Source organism: Melospiza melodia, chromosome 3 (genome assembly GCF_035770615.1).
Source record: "Melospiza melodia melodia isolate bMelMel2 chromosome 3, bMelMel2.pri, whole genome shotgun sequence".
NCBI classification, from domain to species: domain Eukaryota; kingdom Metazoa; phylum Chordata; class Aves; order Passeriformes; family Passerellidae; genus Melospiza; species Melospiza melodia.
In genome coordinates this window covers 20,839,243-20,856,690 of record NC_086196.1, presented here as the reverse complement: position 1 = coordinate 20,856,690, position 17,448 = coordinate 20,839,243, and the positions used below count along the sequence as shown (strand labels likewise).

Sequence of the window (17,448 nt, the reverse complement as noted above, 5' to 3'; positions counted from 1 at the left end):
TGCATCCTGAGCGGCAGCTGCTGCCCCAGGAGCCGCTCCGAATGCGGCAGCGCCCGCAGCTCCCGGGGCAGGGGACGGGCCGGGCTCCCGGGACTGCGCCCAGCCCGGAGAGGAGCACACGGCCTGGGGACAGGACAAGGGACAGCCCAGGCACCCGCGAGATGCGCCAGTGGCACGACTGACAGAGGCAGAAAATCACACTGTGGTCAAACCTTTACTCGCATGGATGCAAGAAACTGCCTTTACTGAACAAAGCTGGATGGATACTTCAGAATCATATAAAGTCATTAAGATTTTATGTCCCATGAGCATATACCTCAAGGTATTTCTTACATTGGTCTTTGAATTCTGAAGTCAGAAGGCTGAAAAAAAAATCATTAGTAGAAAAAAAAAATCACAGAATAATCACTCCAGTGTAGTGATTACTAATCAAGATACAGTAAAATTTTGTAATGGAAGGATGTCGCCATGGAATGGAATGTTTTAATGGAGATGTTGCCAAGTCCAACTAACAACATGCTCACCACTAAACCATAGCCCCAGCCATGACACCTACACATTTTGGGAACACTTCTGAAGATGGTGACTCCACCATGCCTCTGACCAAACTGTTCCAGTGCTTGACCAGCCTTCCAGTGAAGAAATTTTTCCTGATATCCAAGACAATGGATTTTCTAGTAGCATTATTCCTAATCTATTTGGATTATTTTCCTAATATCCACTCTAACCTTCCTGCAAGGCAAACCCCCTGAACACCTCTCTACATGGCGGGTGCAAGGGCACAGCAGCTTTTGAACTTGGTTGCAGTTTTAAACGTATCCTTTAAACTTAAAATGTGTCCTTTTCAGTCAGCCCTGACCTAGCCTGACTCTGGGCTCTCTGCAAATCCCACCTTCCCTTGCAGTAGGCAGTGCCATAAACTCTTTGACAGGAGCCCATGGGACTTTCTAAGGGGTCCTCATCTTCCTGATTAGGTTCCCACACCACTGCTGAAAGGTGGATGAGATGCCCACACAACCAGGTCGCTGTAGATTGAACAGAAGGTCAAATGTTGTTTGGAAGAAGTTGTATCACTCCTCATCCTACTGAAAGATGTCCTACCAGACATAGTAAACCACAGGGACAGTTGGAGCCCAGGTCTAAGCTCAGATTTAACTCTTTCCTGGAAAGCAAATATAAACATAGCTATTCTGCCTACAAATATGAAAGTGGTGAGAGATTTTTTTTCCTAAAAATTGACCTTCCTCAGGCTAAGGATGGCCTCACTGAGACATTTCCATTTACCAATCAGTCTTATAGGAATATAATATTCTCACTAAAACAAGAATATTTAAATATTCCTATTTAATAGGAATATTTTAAGGCCAGGTGAGATCACTCATTTGATAATTTCCATCACCTGGCCTGATCACCTGCATAGCTGAAGCCACAGAATGGTGTCCCAAAGCAACACCTGAATCATTACAAATTATGGTACATCATGCAAGGACACATCCCCCCCCAAATCAGAGACTTTCAGGGAAGGACAATCCACCCCAGATAAGTTATTTCGGTGGCTATCACCCTGTCAGGAAGAAGGGCTGCCTTTATGATTTGCATTTGTCTGGCCTCACTCTCCACCCTCAACCCTGGCCATCACTCACCAGTCTCTCCAGGAAGCTGCATATCAGGCATGGACAGAGAAGGCTGAGCCCACCAAGGTACAGCCCATCCTCAGTCTACCCCCAGAACAGCAGGAATATTTCAAGCCTAGGCATAGCTGGGGACCCTCCAATATTTTGGTTGAAAACAGCCAAGCCATGCAGCTCTGAGTGGAAACTGGAGCCTGCTGCTCCCTCTCCATGCAAGCTCAGCTTTACAAAACCACAGACAAGTCATCCCATAACCTTGTCCTGAATAAATAAAAATAGCTGAGCTTTTTTAGTCTTTCATGGTAAGGCAGATTTATGGACAAACCACAAACCATACCTGTCACTTTTTCAAGATCCATTTCCATTGCATTAAAGTTCTTTTTCAAATGTGCCTACCAGACCTGGATGTGGTATTACCTCACCTATACTGTAAATTTTTAGCAGACTTGGACTCCTATCCAGTTGCTCCATCAGATGCATCCCTCTCTTTGCTGTGCCTTTGTGAATGCAGTAGCGACCTAAAAAGCTGAATTGGGAATTTATTGTTATAGTATCATTTTACTCCAAACTTCAACCTTAAACACAAAACACTTTCAGATTTGGCATTTATACAGTGTTCAACATATGCTTTGATCCAAACAAGGGCTTTGACCTGCCTAACCCTTGGTGTATTTCTTTCGCTCCTGTGAATGACTTGAGCACAATCGTATGGTATCGGTTGTCACTTCCCTAATGAGAGGTTATTTTCAATTAATCAAAGAAATATAAACAGAGCCTTGTATCAAGTTTAAATAAGCTCAGAATAGTTCTGCCCTTGAAACAGATGTCTAAAGCTGTGTTTCGTTTCAGATCAGAGCTAGTGCACTGTCAAGAAGAGATCTTGCAGATCTGTTTGCTCAACAAGTTCAAAAAACCAAATATCAGCTCAAAACCCTAACACAGTCCAGTGTGGCCCGTTGAAGTCAGCGAATTGGGCAGCCCATGATGCAGATTAGGGTAACCAGGCCAGAATCAGATTTGTGAGGTCTTTACAGATTAGAGAGAACAGCAGAAGGGAATTAGATAGCACCACATTATTTCAAAGTAAGGCTAGCCCTGCATCAAGCCCAGCACACCATAGCTGCTTCCCCATGGTTCTGATCGTGAAGAGGTCAAATAGCAAAATGAGAAGAGAAAGAGATTAACTAAACAGGGTCAGGGCCGGTCTTTGGTCCCAGGGCCAGCAGGCACAGCCTCATGTACAGGGGGGCTAAATGCCCTTAACCTCCAAAAAAGAATGGCCCCATGCAGACTTCCTGTTGGGAAAAATCTCTTGGTCATGCTACTGGTCAAGCTATGCCAGAGACTTGGCACCCCACCCTGGGATAAACAGGGACCATGATAATATTTAACACCATAAAAGTTTTCCAGTGGCAGGGCCCAATGCTGATTAATTAACTTAACCAGTAAGCTAAATATAGCTAATTTCAGAATGATAAGTTATCCAAAAGAACCACAAGACTTTTTCTTCATCCTGAAGCCTTGGGCAAATACAGGCTTGCCCTGTGAGTCTCAGATTTTTCCACACAGATTTAACATTCTTATTTCTTGTATTTAAGACAGTGGTTTTTGTCTGTAAGTTCTCCAAGGTAAAGAGCACATCTATTCCTAGAGCTTGGTCCTTGCTTGTCATTCAAAAAACCAGTGTTTCAATCCATGGGGTGGGATGTATCTGCACTGTGCTTAGCCAGCTCAAGGGTAGATCTGAGCTAAATATCTGTAGTGACCCTCTCTAATTAATAGAGACTGGTCCTTGTGGAAGATAATTTGTTTTATCCAAACACAGTTTAACACAGGTGAGATGAATCCCCTCTGGAGCTGACCCTCCTGCAGCAGGGATTATTAACCTAGCTAATTATTGCAATCTCTGAACCTAATTTTCTCTGTCTACCAAGGGGGTCAAAAATAAAATATGTGTTTACCTCTCAGAGCAAAACATGGATTATTTCATATCTGTAAAATAAATATTATAATAGTGTTGTCACGACTTTTGATGGCAGAAACAAGTCATCTTCTGTAGCCTCTAAATGAGGTAAACTCTGATTAGGCCATTAAGTTTTCATGCAGTTACCACTGGAGCCCAAGGTGCTGTGTGGCACTAAAGTACATCTTCTCAGCAGGGATCCACTGTGGATTACAGGGTGTCAAGGGCAGGGGAAAGCCACCATGTATTTTATTAACTGACTGTCCTGAGAGTAATAAATGACTTTTCAAAGGGAATTCATCTGAAAGAGTTTCTTGTACTTGTTTTTGTTGTACATACACATATATATCATTAAATATCTCTGCACTAGGTGACATTTTCTCTTGCTAAAAATACTCACTATAATCAGTCAGCTTTTCTGAAAGTGTGTTCTGACAATCTGAGCTCATTCACAAATAGCACCTGCAGCAACACCCAGCAGAGGTATGGGAACACATTTGAGAGCATTCACACAGCAACTCGTTTCCTTGAAAATGAACATCACATTTCCATTTCTACCTAGGAATAAGAGCAAAGAAGGGAAATAGCTTGTTGCAAATGGATAGGTTTTGCCTGTTTATTTGTGAGGATGTGCAGCATGCAACTATTGAAATTCTAGCATGGAACTTATGCATTTGGCTGCTATATAAAGGGCATTCATAAGGGTTTTCTTTTACTAGTTTGTCTTTGTTTTTCTTGCTTTTATTTATTTTTTATTTTTTCAGTCCAAATGGCATCATGGTCTCTGGTGGAAACCAGGGGGACCTGTGGCTGAAGGATCTGCACAACCCTGGATAAGGATAGAGGAGGGGAACCAATCATTTTTTATCCTTTTGGCAGATCTATAACTAAAACCACAACATGAACCATGTGCCAAAATACTGGGTTTATTAATTATACTCTCACCTGGGGAAACTATTTCTGTTTGAAAGAGTACCTTAAACTGCTTACAGCAGCAGGATTAAGGTGTGGTGAATTCAAAGAGAAGGAATAGTCTTATATAACTTTTTTTTCCTTCAGTACCTTTTATTTCATTCTAGATTGTCTGAATCTCACAAGAAAAAATATAATGCATCGGAGATGTATTCTTTTCTGGCTTTTTCAGTTTTCATATGTTAACATTAGATTATCTGCCATTTTATAAAAAAAAAATTGAATTATTTCCATTCCATACATATCTGCTCCTCCCCATGCTATTTTTGGCATTTATGAAGCCATCTACATAAACTTCAGGGGCAAATGACCTTTAAAAACTAATGACGATCTGCAACATTTATGTAACATAACATCCTGTGTATTTTACAAAAGGAGAAAAGCTGGTTTCTTCTTCTCTCCTCTCCCTTCCCCCTACCCTCAAACAGATAGGAATTGTTCCTCTCAAGTCTGTCTCTCTCCAGAAAAATCTGACCTACAAATGGCTTTCTCATAACTCAGCAGACTAGTTTAGTCCTCATATGGATTTATCATTAACCACATAAGCACATGTTGTCCATTTTGCCCAACCTAATGAATGTGCTATAAATAAAACTCTAAAAGCAGGTTTCACCATTCTTATCCAAGCTGTTGCTGCAAGTCCTTGTAACTCCCAAACCCACTTACATTAGAAACATTAATCACATTATTATAATTCAAAGCATCAGCTCTCTACAGCTGAAACTCCCTAGCACTTGACTTTGGCTAGACCTCTAACCTCAACTTATCACTTTCTGGCGTACTCCACATTTTCTGCTCCAATCTGTCACTGATGTAGGAAAGACGTGGGAAGTTGCTTTCAGAAGGTATTTTTAACCTAGGAGTGTCTCATTAAAAAGAGAGCTTAGTATAGAAACTCTGAAACAAAACCTTTCCCACTTCACTAAGCACAGCAACCTGAAAGTACCAGAGGGGTATTTCACCACAACTCATGTCATTTTAAAAACCAAAGCAACATAAAGAAAAAGGAAGTTCTCATGGAAAAGACACTGTTGAGTGTAATTCCTATCTACCCCACAAATATTTTATATGATCATAGGATTATCTGTAGAGCTTTGTCTTTTCCATCTAGAATGAAGGAGGCTGAATCAAACCATCTATTATTCTAACTTGCCTGCTCATTCATTAGGAGTGTATTTGTACAGTTTGTGTTGTTTCTACTTATTTCAGCTGACAGCATGGAGATCATATTCCATCTTGACCAAAGGTTTTAAAAGGCAAGAGAAACAAAAGATTAATCTTAGGATATTATTTTTAAGCCTCATGTGCTTTAGTCTGGAAATAGAAAGACAAAGATAAAACTCCCAGAAGGACAGCCACAGCTAATGAGAGCCTGAGAGGAAATGATCACAGATTCTTAGTTCTTCTGATGGATGTCCTTCCAGCCTTATTAATCAGAAATTCATGATGCCGATAAATCACCAAAGTACGATAACAGATGAAGGTGAGTTTGGATGTAAAATGATCCATGGTGACGGATTACAATAAAGAGGAAAAGGAGGGGGAGCCAAATACAGTTTTATAAACTGCATCCTCAGCTTGTAAGGACTTGTAGATAATAAATATCATTCTTTTTCCACATTATCTAGGAGATTAAGAATGTTTCTTGATGTATAACTGCTGGGAAGCCTCTGTAGCACCTTCTCCAGTTACCAGGAGGTTTATATTACATCAATTGCTTTAATTTTCCATCAATTATGATTTCATTTACAAAGAGGAACTTTAAAGTACCTTTCTTCCTTTAACCTCTTTTTGAGGAAGTAGGCTCCAGAGGCTGGAAAGGAGAATGCATGCAGAACATTGAGGGTTTTGATCTTGCAAGATTTGTCAGATCCTGCTTTGAGATTCCTGCAATTTTGCTAGTATGACCTTATCCTGCTTGAATGATCTTATGTCACAGAGGTGTCAGCAAGGTCTCCACGCCTCCAATCACTCTAGATACAGAATTGTTGGTTTCTATATTCAGTAAAACCCACAAAAATCAATCCACATGCGGATTTCTGGTTTTCAAGGAAAGCATTTCCCAGAGCACTTAAGAAATAAATAAATGCATTTGAGATGCTATTACTGATGAATCAGTTCCACTCCCTGCTTTCTACCAGTGTTTTTTATGCTGTAGAATATAGCCCTGGCCATCTGAAGCAAACCAAAGCGATGCTTATGTCCTGCAAATTCAAAATAAAAGGTTATTAAAAAGAGGTAGCTTGCCAATTAAGGCAAAATTTGCCTTAAGCCATGAGAGCCAGAGGTATAACAGATACCTAAGAAAGAGAGGACAGAAGACCATTGAATGCCTTTGAGGATGCTCCCAAATGAAATACAAATTTGTATGCTGCCCTGTAGCTTTTATCTGGTTTGTGTCACAACACAGAGATCTCCAAGCTGATGCCCTACCAAGCTTTGCTAAGCCATGCTGCAGGACAGCACTTGGTAGGGAGATGAACCAACTTGGTCCAGATGAAGTGAAATTATGGCAGGGACATCATCTGCTGAACTGATGGACCCTATCCAGAGGCATATCAGCTTGGAGGTTCTATGGGTGTCAGTCTTACCCTGTGTGGAGCCAGCCCAAACATGTCCATACCATACTGTATTCTGTATTCTCTAGGAATATAAACAGGGATGTAGAGAATTTAAACAGGGACACAATTGAGTTTCATGGCACTTCTCAGAGCTTCCCTGGCTGGGATGACTGCTGAGGTGTCTCTGACACCATCTGCCCAAAACTCCCAGTTCCAGGTTGCAGCAGCTCACAGTGAGATGGAAAAACTGGGCAGTCAGAGGGAGAGCTTTTGAAGTGATTAGATGTCCCTGAAGAAAATAAGGCAGTTTTGTCTCTGCCTGCTTTGCACCCCCTGGAATAGTGAGGACAGCATTTCTGTTATCTCTGTTCTTGCCAACATTTCTGCATGCTGCTGTTTAATGGGAAGTACTGAAAACACACATGAATGGACACTGAATTACAGAATATCCCTTCAGGCTTTCTAAGCCATCATGAGCATGAACAGGAGACAAGTATATGTGAATATAAATTCTAAGCTGAGATGTGTCATTTTACCCATATAGAAAGTGGAGTGGACAAGAGAGAAAATTAAGAACAAAAGATATTGAGGAAAGAAGAGAGAGGTGGGGAAAGCCCTATATATAGGCTTTAGCATCTGAGTAAAACCAAGCAGAATACCTGGTGCCCAGTGGTGCAGTCTGAGGTCTGCTGTGTATGGATGCATAAGTCTGTGGCATGGAAATGAGTCAGAATTGCTGTCCCAGGGAACACACTCCACTGGTGCAGTCTAAACTCCTCTCAGGGGGTTATGTTGGACTTAAATCTTGCCACATGATTCTTGCCAGATGTCTGGACATAGACAATTGATCACCAGCAAATTATTTTAAAATAGAGTTCAGCTGAGACACTTCACTTCCACCCCGAGAGCACTTAATTCTTAACATTCAAATAATTGACTGCTTGAAATCAGCAAAGGGCTATCCTTAAATTACAGTTTCATGCTGCAAAGCCTCTGTTCTTGGCAGCTCAAAGAAATCAAGGGGTATCCAGGCCCTCTTTCCGCTGCTCTTGAATGAAGTATGGTATGGATTTCTAGACCTGGATTTAGGCCTGGAAGCACATCTGGAGGGTATCTATTCCCTGCGTATGTTAGATTTGTGCTACATTAAAGAAATCATGGCTTCCACAAACATAAATGATGAAGAAAATTCCTGGCCTGAAACTAAATATTGTTGTATATTATGTCACATTGAAAGTGACTCCTGCAGAGATGATGCTCCTGTGAAGGCAACTGATTGAAACTCCACCATCCTGAGCTAAGCCATCAACTCTTCCCAGCCCACACAGTGACACCTATCAAACAGGAGTCACCTCATTGCAATGTTCACCTTATCTGCTGGAGAGGAGGAACCGAGCACAAGAAAATGAGGAGTCTTTGGCAACAGAGAACAAGACAAAGAACAAACATAGCCCTTCTCAGCAAGCTCACCTAATTGGAGTTGGAGATAAAACACTGCTGGCAAAAACCTTCTCCTTCCTGGCATTGCATTTGTTAAGTTGAATGGCTAAAAAAACCTTTAAAATTGGATGTGGAGCTACCTCTGGCCACAGGAACAGCCCTGTCTCCAGCAGCAGCACTGCTGCTAGGGAGCATTACATAAAGCAGTTCATGTCAGGTCACAAGCAGAAGACAGGCAGAGGCAGAAACACTCCAGCAGGCATTATTTTTCCACAGCACAGACAAAAGCAGGCAAATATTTAAGAACAGTAAAATGCCACTGTGTTTGCAGACACCATTTATTAATAACAGGATGGATTTTCAGTCAGTTTGTACCACAGATACCAACATCATCTTTACTGCACTAAGTTGATGAAAGTGACATAAATTTTCAAAGAACAATTATTTAAATCAAGGTGCAAAACTGACTGGGCAACCTGAAAAATTCTCCATGCTCTTGATTCCAAAGATCTGTTCCCAAATCCAAATCCATCCAGTAAATACTTAGCCATGAGTGTGTCCCATGTGCTATAGAAGAAAACAGGAGATCAAGGATCCTGTTCTTGAAAATTGAAAAGGTAGGGACAGACAGAAGAGTGATTAAATCCTTCCTTCTCTTGCATTGCATTGCTGATGCTTTCTCATTTTTAATAGAGGTTATAGAAAGTGCAGACTGTGACCCAAGGGGCTCAGCAAGGAAAATGTTTACTCTCTACAGGACAAGAACAGGGGTTCCTAAACCAAGATGGATCGTGAGTCCCAAACTGGAAATGATCATAGACCTGGATGTGCAAAGGGAAAATCTACTGTGGTTGCAAAAAGGGTTTCAAAAATAGGAAGCTTTGGGAATTGCTGATCTTAAGGAGATTAGTTAGATGCCTATAGATGCCTATAATCTTGTCATGTTAAGTTTTAATTGTTTTCAATATCTCAGAGTTGCATTTCTACCCTCAGGAAGGTGATGAATTTGAGCAAGGGGCTTACTATGTAAGCAAGGTGACAGAAATGAAAAAAAAAAAAAAAAAAAAAGAGAGAGGAAAAAAAACCACCAGGACAAAAAAAAAAATAAAACACATCTGACCTCCCTGAAGCCTATAAATTTTGCCCCAATTTGTTATCAGTGTGTATCAAAACTGGCCATTGCAAAGAAGCACAGTCATATTCTGTGAGAAATAACACAAATCTCTCCATTTATAATGCAGCTCTTCTTGGGTTTTAGCCATTAATCATTAGCCATCTGCATACCCAGAACTCAGCTTTGCCAACATGTTCCAGACTCTGAGCTAAGATTCCTGAATCAAATCCCACTTCAACCTGGAATCCCCAGTGTCTCAGAGAAGGAAGGTTTCTTTCCAACAGCTGAGCTGATAGGGAATGCTGATGCTAAGCTCCCATCCTCTGCTATTTTTGAGTAATGTCTGTCATGTCAGGCTGGACAGATGGATATATCCATGGCACAGGTATGGGCCCAGAGATATTTGAAACAAGAAAGTCATCAGGCTGAGAGCATCATGGCACAGTAAATCCCTCCTCCACTGTCTATTCCAGCTTCCTGAAGAACTCCAGAATTCTGTGCCTGTATCTTTGTGGTCTGCACTTAGGACATCTCCAAGACTTAGTCAAGGACCAGAAGAAGACAATGGTTAGCAACTATGATCCTCTGGATCAATGGGAAAAGAAAAAAGGGTCTTATCAAAACGGTGGAATGAATTCCTGTAGGAACTGCAGACTACTTCAAATCCCATTCCTTTTCACTAAAGATACATGGTTCCATTCTTTTGCATCTGTTATGTGAAATAAAAGTGCAGCTACTGCTCTTAAAAAAACAATAAAAAACGTTTCTATAAATATATTACCAACCCAAGAAGGGTCAAGAATCTCCATCCTTTGCTGGAAGCAGAGGAGAACATAATGACAAAGAATGAGGAAAAGACAGAGGTATTTGCAAGGAGGTTATAGCAAGCTGGGATGAGTCTCTTCTCCCAGGTAGCAAGTGATAGGACAGGAGGAAATGGCTTCAAGTTGCACCAGTGGAGGTGTAGATTGAATATTAGGAAAATTGTCTTTACTGAAAGGATTGTCAAGCACTGGAAGAGGCCGCCCAGGACAGCAGTGGAGTCTCCATCCCTGGAGATATTTAGAAGATGTGATGTGGCTTTGAGGGACATGGTTTAGTGGTGGGCTTGGCAGTGCTGGGTTAATGGTTGGACTTAATGATCTGAAAGGTCTTTTCCAACATTAATGATGCTGTGATTCTAAAAGATGTAAGAGGACACACATTTCATAAAAGTCAAACTGCCTTAAAATCTTAAGAAAATAATATGCTGCACTTCAAACACTCTTCCCCAGAGGAGAGGTTATAAAAACAATAGTTGAAAGATGTATGATCATTTTGACTAATGCACTACCAGAAGATGTTCCCATGCTCATCTGATGGGTGCAGGAAAAGAATGGAAAATAACATAGTTGGGTTCAGACCAGGTCAGGTGATCTTCCCAAGGATTGCTCCTGTCTCTTTTCTCAAGAAGCACATACCCAAGGGATTCTGTATGCAAACAGCTACTCAGAAGGGAGCATGATACAATAATAAAAACCAACAGACACATTTAGAATAGTATTAAAAATTAAAATCCCTTAGTGAAATCCAGTAGCTGCTTGTTATGTATGTGTCCAACTCACTGCAACACAATGCCTCCCTGAAACTTGAGGAATATTTTAGGAGGTAAATAAGTGGATGCTCTCCATACACCACACACATTAAAAAGAGATAATTAAGCCTGTCATCCTGGGCTTGTCTGCAGTACATCAATCACAGGCAAAATCCCAGAACATCCGTGACAGCGCTCAACAAATAAATAATTAATATACATTAACAACGTGTAATGGAAAAGGAGTCTTATTAATTAATCCAGTCTCATGTTTTGATGAGCCTACAAATGAGCTTGATAAAAGTAATAGTATTGAGGCAATGGGCTTTTGAAGAGCACCAAATTTGAATTCTTGAGTAATATACTTGGCTGGTTTAAAATAAACATAGTACAGTGTAGACTAATTGGAGACCAGCTGATAGCTCTCCAAATTAAATAATAAATGGCAAATGTTCACTCAGCAAGTGAATTTTCAGGCCCCTATAGATGTTATCTTACCAGTTGCTATTTAGTGTTTTTATTGCTGACACAGGAGAAAAGGTTGCACACAAGCCAACAGTGAATTTCAGTGAAGTCCTGAATGTAAGATTAGGCAGTGGAGAACTTGCTTCTCAGGCATGACAAAGGAGGCCAGAAGCAAACTGGAAAAAGCCTAGAAAGTGACAGAATCTAAGTGGTGTAACATAGACATCTTCAGCAGCATAATGCATGTACTAGAGATGTAATACCAAGTAGAAGAAGTGACGAAATTATATAACAACCCAATCTGGCATTGGTGCAACTGCTGATGGTATTCAGAGCCCATTCTAAAGGCAGCAGGTACTGAAGAACGAAAAATAATTGAGGGAAAAGACACAAGAATGAATAAAGAAATGGGAAACCTCATTATGGAGAAAGACATGAGAAGATTTACCTCTTTAATTTTACAAAGAAAAGGCTGAGAGGTTTCTTAATCACAGACTATAAGTGTTCAAAGAGAGAACTAGAATTAGCTAACGAAGTTCCTTCAACCTTAAAAGATCGCATAGTGGCCAGCAGGTAAAAGTTAAATCTAGACATTCAGAACAGATATAATTCTGGTATCTTTGACAATTTTGTGGGATACTTACAGTCACTGGGAATCTTCAAACCAACTTCTTTTAATTTTCACTCCAGTTCAAACAGCAATTAATTTAAGGAGGTCTTATGGCCTCTTGGCCTCAGTAATTTATCAGTTAAATGACAGGCTTCTGTGGGAGGTTATTTTACAACCTAATAAATGTCATCTTTGGGAAAAGTTTCATGGGATTCTGCATTTGTCTTTAATACACTACTAATGGAGTAACTGATTCCCTTGTTTTCTCTTCTCATCAAAGCACAATTAAAATAATGATCTTTCAGCAGATAATAACACCTTTTCTAATACTTGTAAAGAATAATCAGAGAATGAATCAAGCAATTAATTCTTAGTCCTTAGTCATCCCTCCCACTCAAGACCCAAACCAATGTTCACTTAAGCACAGGAATATGTGAGGAATGCTTCCTTCAGCCAAGCACTGGAGAAAAAGAGGGAAATTTGGCATTTTTGACCCTAAGATTGGGGTATCTGTACCCAAACAAGAAGACTATGCAGAGAAAATGGAGATTCTTACAGGGGTTGAAATAAATGTGCTCCTGTGGTTAACACTCACTCCTCTCCATCTTTACTTGCTTTTTGGCTGTGGCTTGTCCCTTTGGTTGCTCATGCTTTAATTTCCTTCATAATCTCAATCCTGCTACTCAGTGTCTAAACACTATGTGTATTTCCTTAAAACCACAAAAAATCATAAAATCATAAGAATTGTTTGGGTTGGAAGAGACTCTAAAGATCCTCTCATTCCAATCACCTGTCATGGACAAGGACATCTTTAACTAGGCAAGGTTGCTCCAAGCCCGATCCAGCCTGGCCTTGAACACTTCCAGAGATGGGGCATCCACAGCTTCTCTGGAGAACCTGTTCCAGTGCCTCACCACCCACACAATAAAGAGTTGTTTTTCTAATATCTTCCCAAAAAAAAAGGCACATGAGGGGGCACCTGGAGTTGAACCAGGGACCTCTTGATCTGCAGTCAAATGCTCTACCACTGAGCTATACCCCCTTCCTGAATGTCTTCCTTTTGTAAATGAAACCCATTAGGACATTCCTGCCCCAAGGAGTTCATAATATGAATATGAGCCAGCCTTGCAGAACTGGTCCAGCACAGACAACCTCACTGCATTTCTTCCTGAGCCTTGTACAAGACACACAGGGGTGTAGGATTTCTGGGGTAGCTCAGCAATGTCTTATGAACAAATAAAAACTTACAGCTAGTGCTGGACAGTACCAGGCAACAAATTGCAAAATTATGGGAAAATTGCTCTGCATTCCCTTTAACTCCTTCCCTGCACTTCTTTCCAGATATGGAACAGACTTATCTGTCCAGTTCCTTTGACCAGATGTGCACAGCAAGGCCAGCTGCATTGCCCATCCCTTTTCTCAGCCAGCACCATGCCCTTGTCCCCTCAGCAGAGTAGCTGAACACCCACAATCAGAAGTAACAGTGGCCTGATGACTCCAGGGACTGAATCCCCATCTCAAAGCAATGGTGATAATTCCCAAAGGACAGTCCTGAAGTTCAGCTTTCACTGAGTAATTCCCAGGCCTCTGGAAACAGGCTGGAGAACAGTAAATTTAGTAAGGAAACAGAGATCCTACAGGTCCCTATTGCATCACCAGCCCTCTGTCTGAAATATTTCTTAGTATCAAGATTCTTGCTGGAATCACAATATGTGTTCAAACACCAGTACAGTGAAACAGCATGTCCATGGGGTCAGCCAGGAGGATCTGGTTTGGAGAATCCAATGCAAGAAAAGTCAGACAAACACTAAATAAATAAATGGGAGAGGCTGAAGCCTAATAGAAACTAAGAGAATTTGTTTGCTCTAAATGGCGGACCACATGGACTGAGATTTCTGTAGAAAGCACCTACAGACAGGTACATTCACTGGGAATTTGGGTAAGGTCCCCAGACTGAACTTTTTGGCACCATTTGCTGTGATTTTGATTCATCCAAAGTTTGCCACACATCAAAAATTATTAGTATGAGGGCTTTGGAAAGGATGATCTCTCCTAAGATGAGCACCATCCCACAATGAGCTACCATAGCCAACCCTCCTTCCAAACCATAAATAAGGATCTTAAACAAAAGCAGTCTAACATTGTTCCCTTCTGTTCCCCTGAGGTATCTTCCACCAAGTCTTGGCATTTATTCATTGCTATGTGTTTCTGGTGCCTCCAGCCTGTTTTCAGTCTGCTTTAAAATCCTCATCTCCAGTCAATTTAAATTAAATTTTCAGCGCAGTCTTCATGAAACAATACATTAATTGCCTCAGTACATGAATAGACATCTTATTTACACAGATTAAATGACCATATTCTTTTCATCTACTTGGCCTGCAGTTGGATCAAGCCAAGTGATTAAGTTTTGTCTGGATTTCCTTCCTACAAATCAATGTGTGTGTCATCCATGTTCCTTTTCAACGGTGAAATCAACATGTGTAGAGGGGCAGCATACTTCCTACATGCTACTAAAGGAATCAAACTAATAACTAAAGTGTGCTCTGAGTCACACAGAAAATTCAATAAAATCTTCTTCACCAGGGATGAGGTTTGCTTTAACTGCTTACAGATTTACTTTGTTTAGTCTTTTCTCCAGTATTCCATGACAACAAAATTCACCCCCTCTTTTTTCCATCATTTACATTCCATTTTGGCAACTCTCTTGAGAGTTCACTAATATACATATGACTCCATGTGAATGCATAGCACAGCAAATTCTTCTTCCTTCCTTATTTAGATTCTTTCACTAGACATGGAAGCCAAATTTATTGGATAGTTACTAACTCTTTTAATGACTGCTGCTCATTTGTAAAGATCAATACAACATATTCTCCTCTGTCCTCTGGCTCTCATTTGATTCTTCTGGTTTTCAGAGACAACTTTGTGAGCCAGCTTCTTGACTAATTGCATGACAAACACAGCAGGCAGATTTGGTTTCCCAAGTTTCATTTCTAAGATTTTCCTGTTTCCCATATCCCTAAAAATTCGCCCCTTTCCTGATGTATTCAGTTAATGTTAGTGTCAGGAGATAGCACAGAGATTCAGTAAATCCAGCAGTACTGACTTCAAGTTCTTATTCTGTGGGGCCTCCTAATGCTGTTAGACAGTTTGAGGTCTAAAATGGGATGAAAGGAGACAAGGCGAGGTAAATATGTCACTTCCACTCACAGCACTCTATGGATGTTCCCCAACTTGGAGAAAGTCAGCTAACCCACAAGAAGTGCAGTAAGGTATATGGGCATGTGGAAAAGTTTCTGTCTGTAGTGCCTACAGACACCCTTCGCACAGATCAGAACTCCTTTTCCACCATGGACATGGGGTCACCCCAGTACAAGAACAAGATTCTGTATCAGCTTCATGTCTGAACTCTTTATTTCTTTGTGTCATTCCACTAAACAGAAATACAAATTTCCATCACCAGTCATGAAATAGCTGTTTCAACAGAGTTCTGGAAGTTTGAAGACATACACACCCCAAAAAACAACCAAACATCTGAACAGAAAAATTATGTAAATTGGAGAAAATGAAGTATCCTCTACATGGGCCCTGCCCTTTCAAAGCACAAACATTTCCAAAAGCTAATGGAGAGAGAAGCTTATTCCAGCTGCTGTGTGACTCAGACTGGCATAAGGAACAGGCCAGGACAGTTCTGAGACAGCAAAGTGGGGAGAAAATAAAAAGGCCAAGTACTGCCTTGGTTCAGAAGATGTGAAACTTTCAAGTAACTGAACACCAGACTATTGAACGTCCCCGGCTCCCACCAGTTCCAGCATTCTGCTGCACACACAGGCCAGTGAAGCACAACCAGCAGCCTACATCAAAGTCAGGACTGTGTCTATAATGCTTCCATCTGAAGTGTCTAATACTTCCACCTCATCACTTACACAGGTTCTGAAAAGAGATGTGAACAAAGGTGAACACAGTGAAGATCTTCAAAATGGCCAGTTCTTTAGGGAGCTTCAGGCCTGGGCTGTGGGTCCTAAGGAAGGATGTCAGGGAGACACAGTTGTGGAGTACAGCAATGATTGTTTGATGAGACGAGAAAAGCAAGGCAAAAAAGATCAAAATGGACTAAATAAGTCTCTTGGTATCAGCATCTGTGACTCGCTTGCTATCAGCATTGTGACATTGCATTACTTTCTCCTGTTGTCTTGCCTAAGACCTATTGAAATGAGAGCAGCACATCTCAGACAATTTGTTGAAATCACTTCAAGTCTCTGAGTGATGTTAATGGTTAGTGACCGAGGGTGGAGTGCAGTGAGGTGAATGGCAGATAAGTGGCAGATAACAGCATCCACCTTCATGGAGAACTTTTATCTGAGCACTTCCACAGATTCTGAATATATCTCATCACATCCTACTCTTTATCTTACTTACCTTCATCACTCTTCTGCAAAGTATCCTCATATTTTATTTTTAAATGCAGAGATGTAGAAATGAGGGAGTAATTGACCTATCTAAGGTCACCCAGGCCTGTCCAGGCTTCCCAGACTGGTTCAGACAGAGACCTCACTTGCACTTTTGGAACTGCAGACGAATCTTATGGGTGTTTGGTCCTTAAGGATGTGCTCGGAGCTCTGTTGCTCCCTCCCCTCACAACACCAGCACTGTAAAACAGTTAAGGGCATAAGTACCAGTGTCAGACCTTGTGAAGGTGCTCCAGGTTTTGTGCATGGGCTCTAGGAGCTGCCAAATTTAAAGAGACTCAAGAAGATTTTTGCAGAAGTATTCACAGAGACAGCCTGTCTCCGCATGTCTATCAATAATGCTCAAGTGTCAACACTTTCAGACTTGGATCTGAAGATGCCCTCACCTGCTATAGGTTTGCTAATGGCCATTATCTGGTTCATAAATGGGGAAAGTCAGGCACAAAACAATAAAACAATTCTTCTGCAGTAACTCAGATCAGAGCTGGAATATTACAAAAAAAAAAAAAGAAAAAAGAAAAAAGAAAAATTGAAATCCTGGCTCAAATATCCTGTATTATCTACAGAGTGATTGAACTGCTCCTCTCAGAGTTTTCTCTTTCATTCCTTTTCCATAACTCCTACTTCTCTCCCATTGCCAACCACATTTC

At 40.9% G+C, this 17,448-nt stretch overlaps 1 protein-coding gene and 1 non-coding gene across 3 annotated transcripts in view; both read right to left on the bottom strand.

Moving 5' to 3' along the window:
- EVA1A (eva-1 homolog A, regulator of programmed cell death) overlaps nucleotides 1-17,448 on the bottom strand; it is a 204,635-nt gene that overhangs the window by 68,355 nt on the left and 118,832 nt on the right. The window lies entirely within an intron of this gene.
- On the bottom strand, nucleotides 13,300-13,371 carry TRNAC-GCA (transfer RNA cysteine (anticodon GCA)). Its single transcript has one exon. It is a non-coding gene; the product is annotated as a tRNA-Cys (tRNA).